Below are 12,476 nucleotides of genomic sequence, written 5' to 3'. Positions count from 1 at the left end.
ACTAGGGAAAACGCGGTTTCACTTAAAACAGGTTTTTACGCAATCCTGCACCAAACTAAGTATGTCTGTTTAGCCCAATGGTTGACTGGTAGAGTATGCCTCAAGACCGCCATTTGTAATATTGTTTGTAAATTTGTGCAATAAAGTTTCAATAAATAAATACACATTTAATACTTTTTTTGCCAAAATTGGGTACTTTACACATGTTGAATATTATAACAAAATTTAGTTAAATGAATAGAAAATAAGCCATCCATTATAAAAAAGTGGAATCATATTGAGATTATAAAAAAATACGCAATATTTCCGGGTCAAAATAGCAATTTTCTTGATCTAGATACATTTAGGACAGACTAATGTAATGTGACGTCACATTACAATATCATTTTGTTACAGGCATTTCAATCGTCGAAGGCGAGCGTCAGACTAACTCTCATTTCTGAACTTTTTGTTGCTTAAATGCCATGAGTCCTATATAGGCATTTGATCCTCAGGAACATCAAGATCGATTAACATTATTTACAAAAAACTTTTAAGTAGCCGGTTTTTGTCAAGGATAGCTATAGACAAATCGTAAAAGCTTTTGACAGCCCACCGTAAAAATGGACAAAGGGACTGTCTGTATATGAAGATTCTTTTTCTTTATTTAAGAAGTCCGCTCATAAAATCTCGAGCCCACTAATAAAATGAGTACCCGAAATTGCGTTCGGCTTCCTTTCTTTTTCCTATGATATTCAATGCATTGGCCATATTTACTTTAGTGAAATTTCCATTCGACAGATTATTCACGCTCGATTTTTTAATTTCCTTGAATGATGATAAATAAATAGCAATTCGAATTCCCGGAACAGGTATTGGGTATTGTTCGTAGAAAGATCGTCGTTAAATAAGAGGAAGCAAACCTATGTCAAATAAATTCCTGGAATACTAAACAGTATTGCCTTTAGTAGAATATGCGACTCCAATTATTACTAAATATTTACGTCACAAGGCCGATATTCCACTGTCATGCCTATTTTATTATTAAGTAATGGCTGTTGGTGTTCAGAGGTCAAATCATTATTGGGGGTGGGGGCAGACGCTTGCGGGAGAGTGCGCTTACAGAGGTTGTCCATCTAGTTTCAACTTGGTAACACGGCGAGGGTGATGGACTACTTTTCGTCTGGAAGAGCGCAAGGCGAGTTATGCGAATAATAATTTGTGTGTGTTAAATTAATTTAGGTTAAGTTTTTTTTGTATTTATGTCACTGTGTAATCATGTGTCAATGTCAAATAACCAGTTTTGAATTAATTGGCTGAGTCGAACTGTTATCTGCTCTACCACACATAATAATACTAACAGTCTATGGAAAGCTTATTAAAGTATCTAAAAAATACAGATTATGACACTAAGAATCATTAAAGTTTAGAAAAACGAACTAAATCAATACTTACATAATATTTATTTGCTATTGAACCCATTATACTTGCTTGTAAATATGCAAGCAATTATTAATGCTTTCGACTCTCCCACCGCGAAAAGAAATACGCAAATAAAACCACCACCACAACACATGTACAAGACTCCATAGGTATTTAGCTTTTTTGCGAAACATCATCATAAGATAATCTAATAATATCCTATGCCGGACACTAAATCATCAAAATCGCTACCAACCAAGTAATGAATATAGAAAAGATAAATGTAATGTATAATGCTTATATACTTAATGCACAACTACGTCAAACTAAGGGAAAGTAATTAATACTAATATGCTAATGCTTATGCGGGACATTGTGACGTTTCTCCCTAAACATTTATATGTAGCTACGACACTATTAACCCACTATTCACCTGGGACCAGAAAACTCCTAATTATCAACCCCTGTAAAGCCGCCTGCCTACTTGTATTTTAAATTTGAATATGGGTGGTCTATGTTCTTTGGGTATATTGGGTAGGGCAAATGTAAGCACAAGGATGGAGTTCTATCATTCTTAAAGGCAATGCAAATGTTGTAAAAAATCTTAATATTAACAACAGGATACCTAACTCAGTCTAACGAGCCAAAAACAAAATAAATCAACTAAAATCCGCAATCATATAATGTATTTTTGGTAGCCAGAAAAATAACAATTCCCAATTTATTTCTGTCGTAAAACTATCGTTTTAGTTTACTCATTACACTCTTGGTTGGTCGAAATGAGAATATTTAGTGGTCAATGTGATCATGACTCGGCAGAATGTAAATCAGGGACAATTGCCTAATAACAGTCGTAACACGAAATTTCACTCAACTTACAGGACATAACTGTATACTCGTATGTAGTACTTGCGTAGTAAATTGTGGAAATTACGCGCGCCGACGACGGACATGCCGTATCATACACACATGCCCGTAGCCAGTGAGTTGTAATGTGAAATTAATAAAACAGGTACTATACAGGGCGATTCATGAGACGTGAGCAGGACCGAGCCTACACAATCAGTAAATGTTAATTAATCGTTCACCATCATTTTTACTTAAAACAATCACGCTTTTTTCTGTTATCTAACTTTTTTTAAGGATAAATTTGATTATCTACGATCATGGACACCCTACAACATTTAAATACCGATAAAGATAAAACTTCTTTAACCGTTATGACAGCACTTTGATTATGAAGAAAATAAAATGTCACACTTGAGTGAGATACGATTTTTCAAAAGTAACCAGACTCCGATGACATTCAATTTGTCACTTGTTATGGATAAAACAAAGGGGTGACCATAAATGTCGTAAATAAAATAAAATAAAAATTTTGAACAGAAGAAAATAATTTAACGTTAATCTCACAAATACTGGTACGAAACAGTTACTGATAACTTCCTGAATACGCAGAATGTTCTTTGTATGGGGAAGACAAACAATTTATATCCAGCTTGAAACGAATGTAGTATGATACCTTTGGGTATGGTGCTTTACGCACACTAACGTGCCCTCCCCTCCCCCTGACGCAACCCCCCCCCCCCCCCTAATTTAGCATGAAATTTGATTAGATTTCAGCCGATTGACAACAAGAAGTTTGCGTTTTTCTATTCAGGTACAGAACTATAAAAATCATCAACATACGAGATACATTGCGATGAAATATGTCATCAAATAATGCACATGTACATATACATAACTTATAATTATCTACTCTTACACCTCCCCTTTCGCCCACCGTGGCCACCGTCGGTGACACCGTGGCGTCAGCCGTGTATTCTCAATACGTGCGCGAGCGCGGCTGCGTCGAGTAGACAACGAACCAGTGTAACTTGAGCTCAAGATTTCTAACCACAATGCTTATTTGCATAATTCAACTATGAAAATATGTTATCAAATATCCAGGTAGGTATTATATTTCAATCCGTGTTAGTAGCCCTACTAGAACGGATATATGTACTTGTGTTTGTATATCCACATGAATGTACCCATTTGGTTGATTTAAGCTTAGAATAAATTTAAAAGTGGAAAAATTACTGCCAACTGAGCCACCAAGACCTCATCCATATTAGCCAGTAAATTTTTCCCAACATATCGCTAGAGTATCGATCCAGAGGCCGTGAGTTCAAGTCTCACCAACGGCTGTAATTTTTCCACTTTTAAATTTATTCTAAGCTTAATAGAATCATTCGCAGACGTTTCTGCTTTTTAAAAGTTAATTTAATTGATTTAGTTCCAGCGACAGTTCTTACATGAGTTTCACTTAGGGGGCGTCCATTAATCGCGTCATATTGTATAGGGGGGGGAGGGGGTCAGCAAAAAATCACCAATGATCACCACAGGGGTCGGGGGGGGTATGGACACGTATCACGTGTATTTTTTTTTTCATCTGTACTATACTGTATTATAGTCAATAATAATCCTTCACGTGTACTTAGGTTCATTTGTTAGAAAACTGTTCTTTAGTTATCGAAAAAAATACACGTCATATTGGATGGGGGGGGGGAGGGGGTCCTGAAAATATCACCAATGATCACCATGGGGGAGGGGGGGGTCTAAAACAAGCCAAAAACGTATGACGCGATTAATGGACGCCCCCTTATCTGATGGATGACGCTCTTTCAATTTTGTCCGAGGTATGGTATTTTAATTTTTAATATTTAATTCGATATTATAAAGAAACAACTGACCTATACATTTTAGGTTTTTAAATACCCGACTCGTCGAAATCGTTAGAATTTAATGAGGAGTGTTCAGTGAAAAAATAGTACAAGCTGGTTTTATTCTATTACACAGTTTAACCCTTTTCCAGGCCGCACCAATCTACAATGTTTTCCCAAAACATCCAAATATATTCCAATTAATCCAGCTTTGATGATTCATTATAAAACAAGTAAAATTTCCTGAAAGTGTAATCTAATTTGAACCTTAAATCGGAATGCTAAAGTTGAAATTCTAATGGCGCGTATGTGGTCGATAAATCGTGCTATGCCTGGTAAAGGGTTAACAAAGTTGTATTTATTTTTTGGGTGCGTATCGGTGGCTATAAATATTTATGTTATGATAACAATCTAAACAATGCTTATTTGATATAATTATTAAATTACATAACAACACTTAATATATTAACAAATGATATTACGTATAATATCATTTAGCATAAGATTCTTGAAGTATAATGCATATTTCCTAAACCGACCTAATAATAGTTATAACGTTTGTTTCATCTTAAGTAGAATTGGTATAACCTATGTTTATAAATATAATGTATTAGATACATAATCCCAGATTTACTACACAATAAAAACGAGACACCTTCTACATAACGAACTGCTATTTACAGATTAGGTTAGACTAGAACTGAACCCCTACACAAAACAAACTGCTACCAGAAAAGTCGGTTAGGTTAGGTTAGAACTGTGACCCATTACGCAAAACGAACCGCTACCAGAAAAGTACGTTAGGTTAGGTTAGAACTACTTAGTGAAAGAAATGTAATTTGCACACAAAAATAAATATATTTTTAAATTAAAAATGGAATCATCTTTTAAGATTTAAATTAGAAGCCATCAGTATTTAGGGTACATCTAATCTAGGGTAGTATGGTACCTACATAGCATTTTAAAACATCATATTAATTGTTAGAATAAAGGTCTTTGCTGTGTACAAAGAGTCAGACCTATATTATACCGATTAATACTCATATAATAAAACTTGTATACTAAATGAGCATTATACCATATTATCGTTATAGAAATAAGTGTTATACAAGAAGATTAATATAAAAAATAATAATGGACATTTTGTGATTGTATAATCACAAAATGTCCTTTGAAATTATATCAAATGTTGTTATATCGAAAGAAAATATATTATTTATTTTCATACCGATTATTACACACCCTTATTAGGGTTCCGTAGCCAAATGGCAAAAAACGGAACCCTTATGGATTCGTCATGTCTGTCTGTCTGTGCATCCGTATCTCACAGCTACTTTTTTCCGACACTATAAGAAGTATTGTTGAAACTTAGCAAGTAGATGTATTCTGTGAACCGCATTAAGATTTTCACACAAAAATAGGAAAAAATAATAAATTTATACTTAGAACTGAAACTCAATTTTTTTTTCTTCAAACCCATACGGTTTTATCTATGGATAGGTCTTCAAAAATGATATTGAGGTTTCTAATATTTTTTTTTTCTAAACTGAATAGTTTACGCGAGAGACACTTCCAAAGTGGTAAAATGTGTCCCCCCTCCCTGCCACTTCTGAAATAAGAGAATAATAAAACTAAAAAAATATATGTGGTACATTACCATGCAAACTTCCACCGAAAATTGGTTTGAACGAGACCTAGTAACTAGTTTTTTTTTAATACGTCATAAATGGTACGGAACCCTACATACTCGCCCTTGGCCGCTTTTTTTTTATACTGCTACAGTATTTTAAGCAATAACAGCCACCGTAAAGTATCGTACAGTCGACTAGCCCTAACAAGTTAGAACTAACTAACTGGAGGAGCTTGTCCTGGTTGTGTCATAGCCACGAGCTCGGCAAGCGACTGAAATGATACTCTTGTTCGAAACGGTTGTGAGTTGTTTAATTGAGATGAAATGTGATCCCGAGGGGGGCGAGATTCAGTAAGTCGTGATCAAACTGGCGTCATTGCTCACTAAACTACTAACAACTTGTAATGTGTTATTTAAATGGGATTTGTTGCTAATTGATGGTACCGTAATAGGGTACTTCAGAAGATATTTAGGCAGGAGGGAGTACGTTGAACGATCGGGCGCGCTCAACATACGGGATGTTTGGAGTTAGGTATCCTTGCCGTTGTTGTCCGCTTCACTCAGTATTAGTAGCCTTACCATGACTGCTTTGGGTGTGTCAAAACATATTCACTAAAGTCTACGTAACTTACTTTCTATAATCTCATCTCACTCGCACTAATTTGCGAGTACGAGCGAGATCATCGAGATGTATTGAAAGTCAGTTACGCACACGCTAATAGCGAATATGTCATTGTCAAACTGTCATTGTAAAATGTTGCTACACCCTAGTAGCGCCCATATCGCTAGTAGTGACCATGGTATTACAAGATGTTTTATATGATAAAAAACATTTTGTAATACCATAATCGCAAAGAAAAAATGATTATGATTATTATTACAATTATTTTGCACGCGTCGGGCGCGACGCTACACTTAGTATGTAATGGACCATAATATTCCATTGTGGGCCCATAATCGGTGTATATTATGTTTTAACAATTACATATGCTTTTCATCTCAATTAACACGACCTTAACAGTCCAATTCCAACAATATAATGTGATACTGATCTAACATCAATATGACATCATTCCAAAATGAAATGGTTCCAAATAGTTCCAATCTCCTTTAGAGGACCTACTAAATTACGCATTATGTCAATCTGTGTAAATATGACGAGTCACTAGAGGATGTTTTTTACTGGAATTTAAAATATATTACCATTGCTATGTTGAAGTTTGGTGCCAAGTCATATAAATGAAGGCCTTTTACCAAATATCTCGGAACTTGCCAAGACCCGCGTGAAAGTGTCCGGCTGTGTCAAGAGAGCGCTTTATACATAGTTGGCTCGGTCTCACTTCTTTATTTGAGCTCTTATTAAGTGTCAATTTGAGGAAACAATAACCGGGCAAGAGCATGTCGGGCCACGCTCAGTGTAGGGTTCCGTAGTTACTCTGCCGTCACAATAAGCTAAACTGGAGCTTAAAGTATAGTAAATTGTTAACCAAGGGATGAAACGGTACCTTTCACCCGAGTTAAACAAATAGGCAAATTTGCATAATCAGTACCTAATTAAAGTAAGTCTTTTTACTATGAAGAGAAAACTTTTTGCTATAACTCAAAAACAGCTAAACTGATCATGTATGCTATAGTTTTCATTTAATGTCTTTCTTAAGCTCTACTTCCACGATTTTTTTCATATTTTTTGGACCTATGGTTCAAAAATTAGAGGGGGGGGACACATTTTTTTTTTTTCGGAGCGATTATCTCCGAATATATTCACTTTATCAAAAAATATTTCTTGAAAACCCCTATTAGTTTTTAAAGACGTTTCCAACGATATCCCACACTCTAGGAAAAAAAATTGTCACCCCCACTTTACGTGTAGGGGAGGTACCCTAAAAAAAATTAAATTTTTAGATTTTATTGTACGACTTTGTCGGCTTTATTGATTTATATATCCATGCCAAATTTCAGCTTTCTAGCACTAACGACCACGGAGCAAAGCCTCGGACAGACAGACAGACAGACGACAGACAGACGGACATGGCGAAACTATAAGGGTTCCGTTTTATGCCATTTGGCTACGGAACCCTAAAAACGGAGTTTATTCCATAGCTTATGCAAGTTTGACGTCAAATCTTAGACTTCTAAAGTAAATAAACTATAAGTGGTTTATCTAATCGGGTATTTTTTATTTATTTAAACTTTATTGCACAATACATGAAGAGTACAAATGGCGGACTTAATGCCAGAAGGCATTCTCTACCAGTCAACCATGAGCCAAACCGAAAGATCCTAATTGGTGCAGGGTCAGAATACAGAGTAAAATGACAAAAAAATATATCACAAAATTATATAAAATTATACGTACATAAATAATATGATACATAAATATAAATACATACATATATAAATATATACCCATTGTGAAACATCATGAGGACGACCTTTCAACCTTGTCAAACAGATGCTTGCGCAACATGCGCTTGAAGGAGAATTTGTTCTGGGCTTGTCTCATAGAGAGAGGAAGATCATTCCACAGCCGGATTGCCTGAATGTTGAAGGAATTAGACATGAAGCGACATGGGTATATACTCGTACTCGTAGTACAAAACCAGAATATCGCACAATCTCTTTCGTTGCAATTTTAAATCCCATGTTTTAATGTAAGTATTAGTTATTAAGAGAGAGACATTTAACCAATACAAATATAAATACAAATAATTTATTTATAATGCCAAGTTACATGTCATGAACATGATGGTTTTCATATCATTACAATTAATTTAAGTATCTATGCTTTATAAAGGTGACTAGATTACAATAATATTTATATGTATATTTAATATTTATATTAATACTTGGAAAACATGTTAAATGCTTTATCTTATCAATATTATTCATTTTAGCCGTTTATTTACTTGGCCAGGTAAGCCCTGCATCGGATACGTTCCTGGAAATGTATGCAGAAGCTCGAAATTAAAAACATGTTACGGTGAAACAATGGGCTTGAAACAACATTTTAATTTAAAAAGTTGCATACCGAGATTCTTTTCAATTTGTAAGTCAATGTTTTTAATATTTCATTAAGTTAACAGATAAACACTCAAACGTATAGGTATTTACCCCCTTATTCATAAACGTGTACTAATGTTACGATGCCGTTGATCATCGTTTGTCCTTTTCCAACGTATTGGTATGATGGAAAAGGACAAACGATGATCAGCGGCATCGTAACTTTAGTACACATTTATGAATAATGTTTATAACATAAACTTTGCCAACCAACACACCCAATAAAATATTTATTATTTTTATTGAATTTAGACGTTCGAAATCCGGACGGACCTGCTTAACTGGGCGGGATTCGGATCTTGCAATGAATTATCCGACTTAGACGTTACAGGCCAATGATGATCAATTGATCATATTAAAGTTAGTATTAAAATAATACTGCTAGTAATATAACCTTAAAAGTGTAATAAAGTTATAGTATATTTAGGTACATTACAGTGGTGAATTAAATCAAATTGAGATATTAGTGCTTATCATGCTTTTACGAAAAATTACATAAAAACGAACTGTATAAAAATTGTAAAGTACACTCGCGGAGAAAGAATACGGGTCAGTACGAAAAAGAATATCTCCTAAATGATAGAGCTAGGGGCATGAATGAAACGGTAAATTGTAGATCATACTATAATTAATAAAAACACCAAAGGTTTGAAACGTTATTCATTTGTTTATCAAAGTTACATAGGAAACCAAATATCAACAAAGTTTACGTAGAGAAGTTTGTACTTATGCCTCATATGGCCAAAAGTGGAGCACTTATTTGTATGTAGGTAACACCTGTTTGTAACAGGTAGTGTTACACTGTAACACCTGTTTGTAACTTTTCGTCAAGTAAATGAACAGTTGGTATTTCACATAGAAAACACAAAAAAAAGCTTTAATCCAAATTAATACTTCGTCTTGCCTTCGCCGCTTGACAGATCACTCGCTTACGTTATCTCTTCGGGTCTCTCGAAGTTTATTTTTGACTTCAACTGCCGTGAAGTGCCAATTTCGGAGCATGGTTGTAACAATAAATAGATCTTCTCGAGCCGCAGTACACCTCGACCTGCCGGTTCCTGGTCTTCTAATGTTCTGGGCAGAACGGACACCTTGGGCAACTCTGCACCGTAGATAGTAACCCACCTGTTATTCCCGCTGTACTTCTCTGACTTCTGCGTCCTTCTAAGATATTGACGATACGTGTACATTCATCTCGTGTTAGCGACATGATAGTAGTTCAATAATGACCCTTAAAGACAACAATGATTGCTTTTTATCATTATGCATTGACAGATTGAAAACAAAAGTAAAACAAGCGTGATTTGAATTTAGTACCTATGCAAATGTACATTAAGCCGGGTGACAACGAGTTGATCTGATGATGGAGACAGGAGGAGGCCATGGGAACTCTGTGGTAAAACAACGCCACCCAATTGTGTTTGGTTTTTTAGAATTGTCTGGATGAGTAGGTATTAGTTGCCTGTGGAAAGAAAAGTACAGTATATGGAGTTATTTTTATGCAAGTACCATTATCAATTTGCAAAATACAAAGTTATTCTTCATTGACCCGTTTTTCACCGCGAGTACTACCGATTCTGAACAAACTACAATATACAAAAAAACACGACAATAGACACAAATTTGCATAGAGTACTGAATAAAAGCGAGAGACATTTCACCCTAAACAGAGCATTAAGGTGCACGGGTCCAAAATTTATACCCGCGTGTTGGTAGAACAAAATACCCCAATAAATCGCGATAAACCAATTTGCCTCAATAAACGATTTCAGGAAGGCCTTTCATGTTTCTTTCAAGTTTTATGGTCATTTAAGAAAAACCTCCATAAATCTAGGCGTGAGTTGATTCGTTTATTGGCTTCTTGGAATAAAAAATATAGAATATGTGTGACATAATAAACGCAATATATGATTTTTATTAAGTTTATTATCGCAAAGTGAAGAAAATCGCAGATTGGGTATTCGATAAAATAAATCCAAGATATTAGGAAACAACCATTAGTCTAGGCCTGAGTAAACGTTCAAAGCGGAGCGTTCGGCGGGGCGTGCAGCGTGACGTCGGGCTCTCAAGTGATTTGAGCAGCGTGCACTAGGGCCGCTATGTTTGCATTTGTTTAACATGCACGCCGCCGCACGCCCCGCCCGCTGCACGCCCAACTCGAGCGTCCAGTCAGACCTTACACTTAGGAGTACTCAAAGTAAAGGTAAAATTCGGATGGCAACTCTAGCTGCATCACGGTTGCGACATTACTGCTGCGGCTCTGACGCGGGCGCCGTGCATCTGTTAATATCTTTGATAAAATTAGTGACTAATGCGGCGGCGGGGTGGCGCACACAACTTTAAAAAGAATACCTAACAAAACGTTGAAAATAGATAACAAATTGTTAATTAACCAAACAAGCATTATTATATCGATCATATTGTACCTAAGTCAGTAAGTAATTCCGCTCCTTATACGTAAAGATACAATCGGAATTTGACACGCTCATATGGGAAAATACTTAATGAATTTCACACTATTGAAGACGACTACGATTTAGTCCCAGTTTATCCATGCGAATTACGGCTTAATTAAGAAATGGGACTAGTGCAGCGGCGAGAGCGAAATAATTATGATATCGGCAGCGAGTGTGCCGATCTGAGCCGACTAATTGATTAACGCCTGCTAGCTCATTACGGTCGCGCTAAGTAATATTCTGTATTCTCTAAGGTAAGCACAATAGAGTGGTTCCCTAATTTTTGAGCGGAAGTCGAAACAAACGACCTGTTACAAAATTGTTTGAAATTCGTCGCACCGTTCAAAATATGCAGTGCGTTCATCCTTACACCTTTTAACGTAGAAAGATAAAATAGTGACCACCCTGCCGAATTAATTTTTAACAAGCAGAAACGTCTGCAAACGATGCTATTAAACTTAGAATAAATTAAAAAGTGGAAAAATACTGTCTTGGGTGAGACTTGAACTCACGGTCTCGGAACAGAGGCCGTGAGTTCAAGTCTCACCCAAGACAGTATTTTTCCACTTTTAAATTTAAATTCACCCTGCCGAAGTTTGATTACAGGTCGGCTACGCGCATGTAGAATGCATTGACTGATTACCGTCAAGCCACATGATTCTTTGACACATTTTCTTTAAAAAAATTACAAGCTTTTATTTAACTTGCCCTATTAGGGGTAATGTTAGAAGGTTAATTAAACTCATGTTTACCCTGGTATAACTAGTACTACCCAAGGCTTTTGGGTTTACCTCTACACATCTAGGTCTACCCAACACTGGCTGGGTAATATTAGGTGTTGCATCATCACTTCTGATCATACCCTCCCAGTATTGGTTAAACTTATATGTGCATACATCTAGGTCTTACCGGGAGGGTAAAAGCCAGATACAAATTAAAGTTTGATTAAATTTTCGGGCTTTACCCAAAAGGCTTGGGTAATACGAGGTATACCAGGGTAAAATTTGACCCGCTTCCCGATTTTTGATTGAGCTGTAATTTTGCATACATATGTAAATCGGATGATAATGCTATATTATGATGAAGACAGGAGTGGCCATGGGAACTCTGTGATAACGCAAACTAAATGTGTTTGGGGTTATTAGAATTGTCTCGATGAATCGAAAAGTACAGTCAGCGATAAAATCTCGTACCAAAGTTTTTTTTTGCCATAAACGTATTTAT

This window comes from Cydia pomonella, chromosome 13 (assembly GCF_033807575.1).
Source record: "Cydia pomonella isolate Wapato2018A chromosome 13, ilCydPomo1, whole genome shotgun sequence".
In the NCBI taxonomy this organism is placed as follows: Eukaryota; Metazoa; Arthropoda; class Insecta; order Lepidoptera; family Tortricidae; genus Cydia; species Cydia pomonella.
This window is presented reverse-complemented; position numbering follows the sequence as displayed.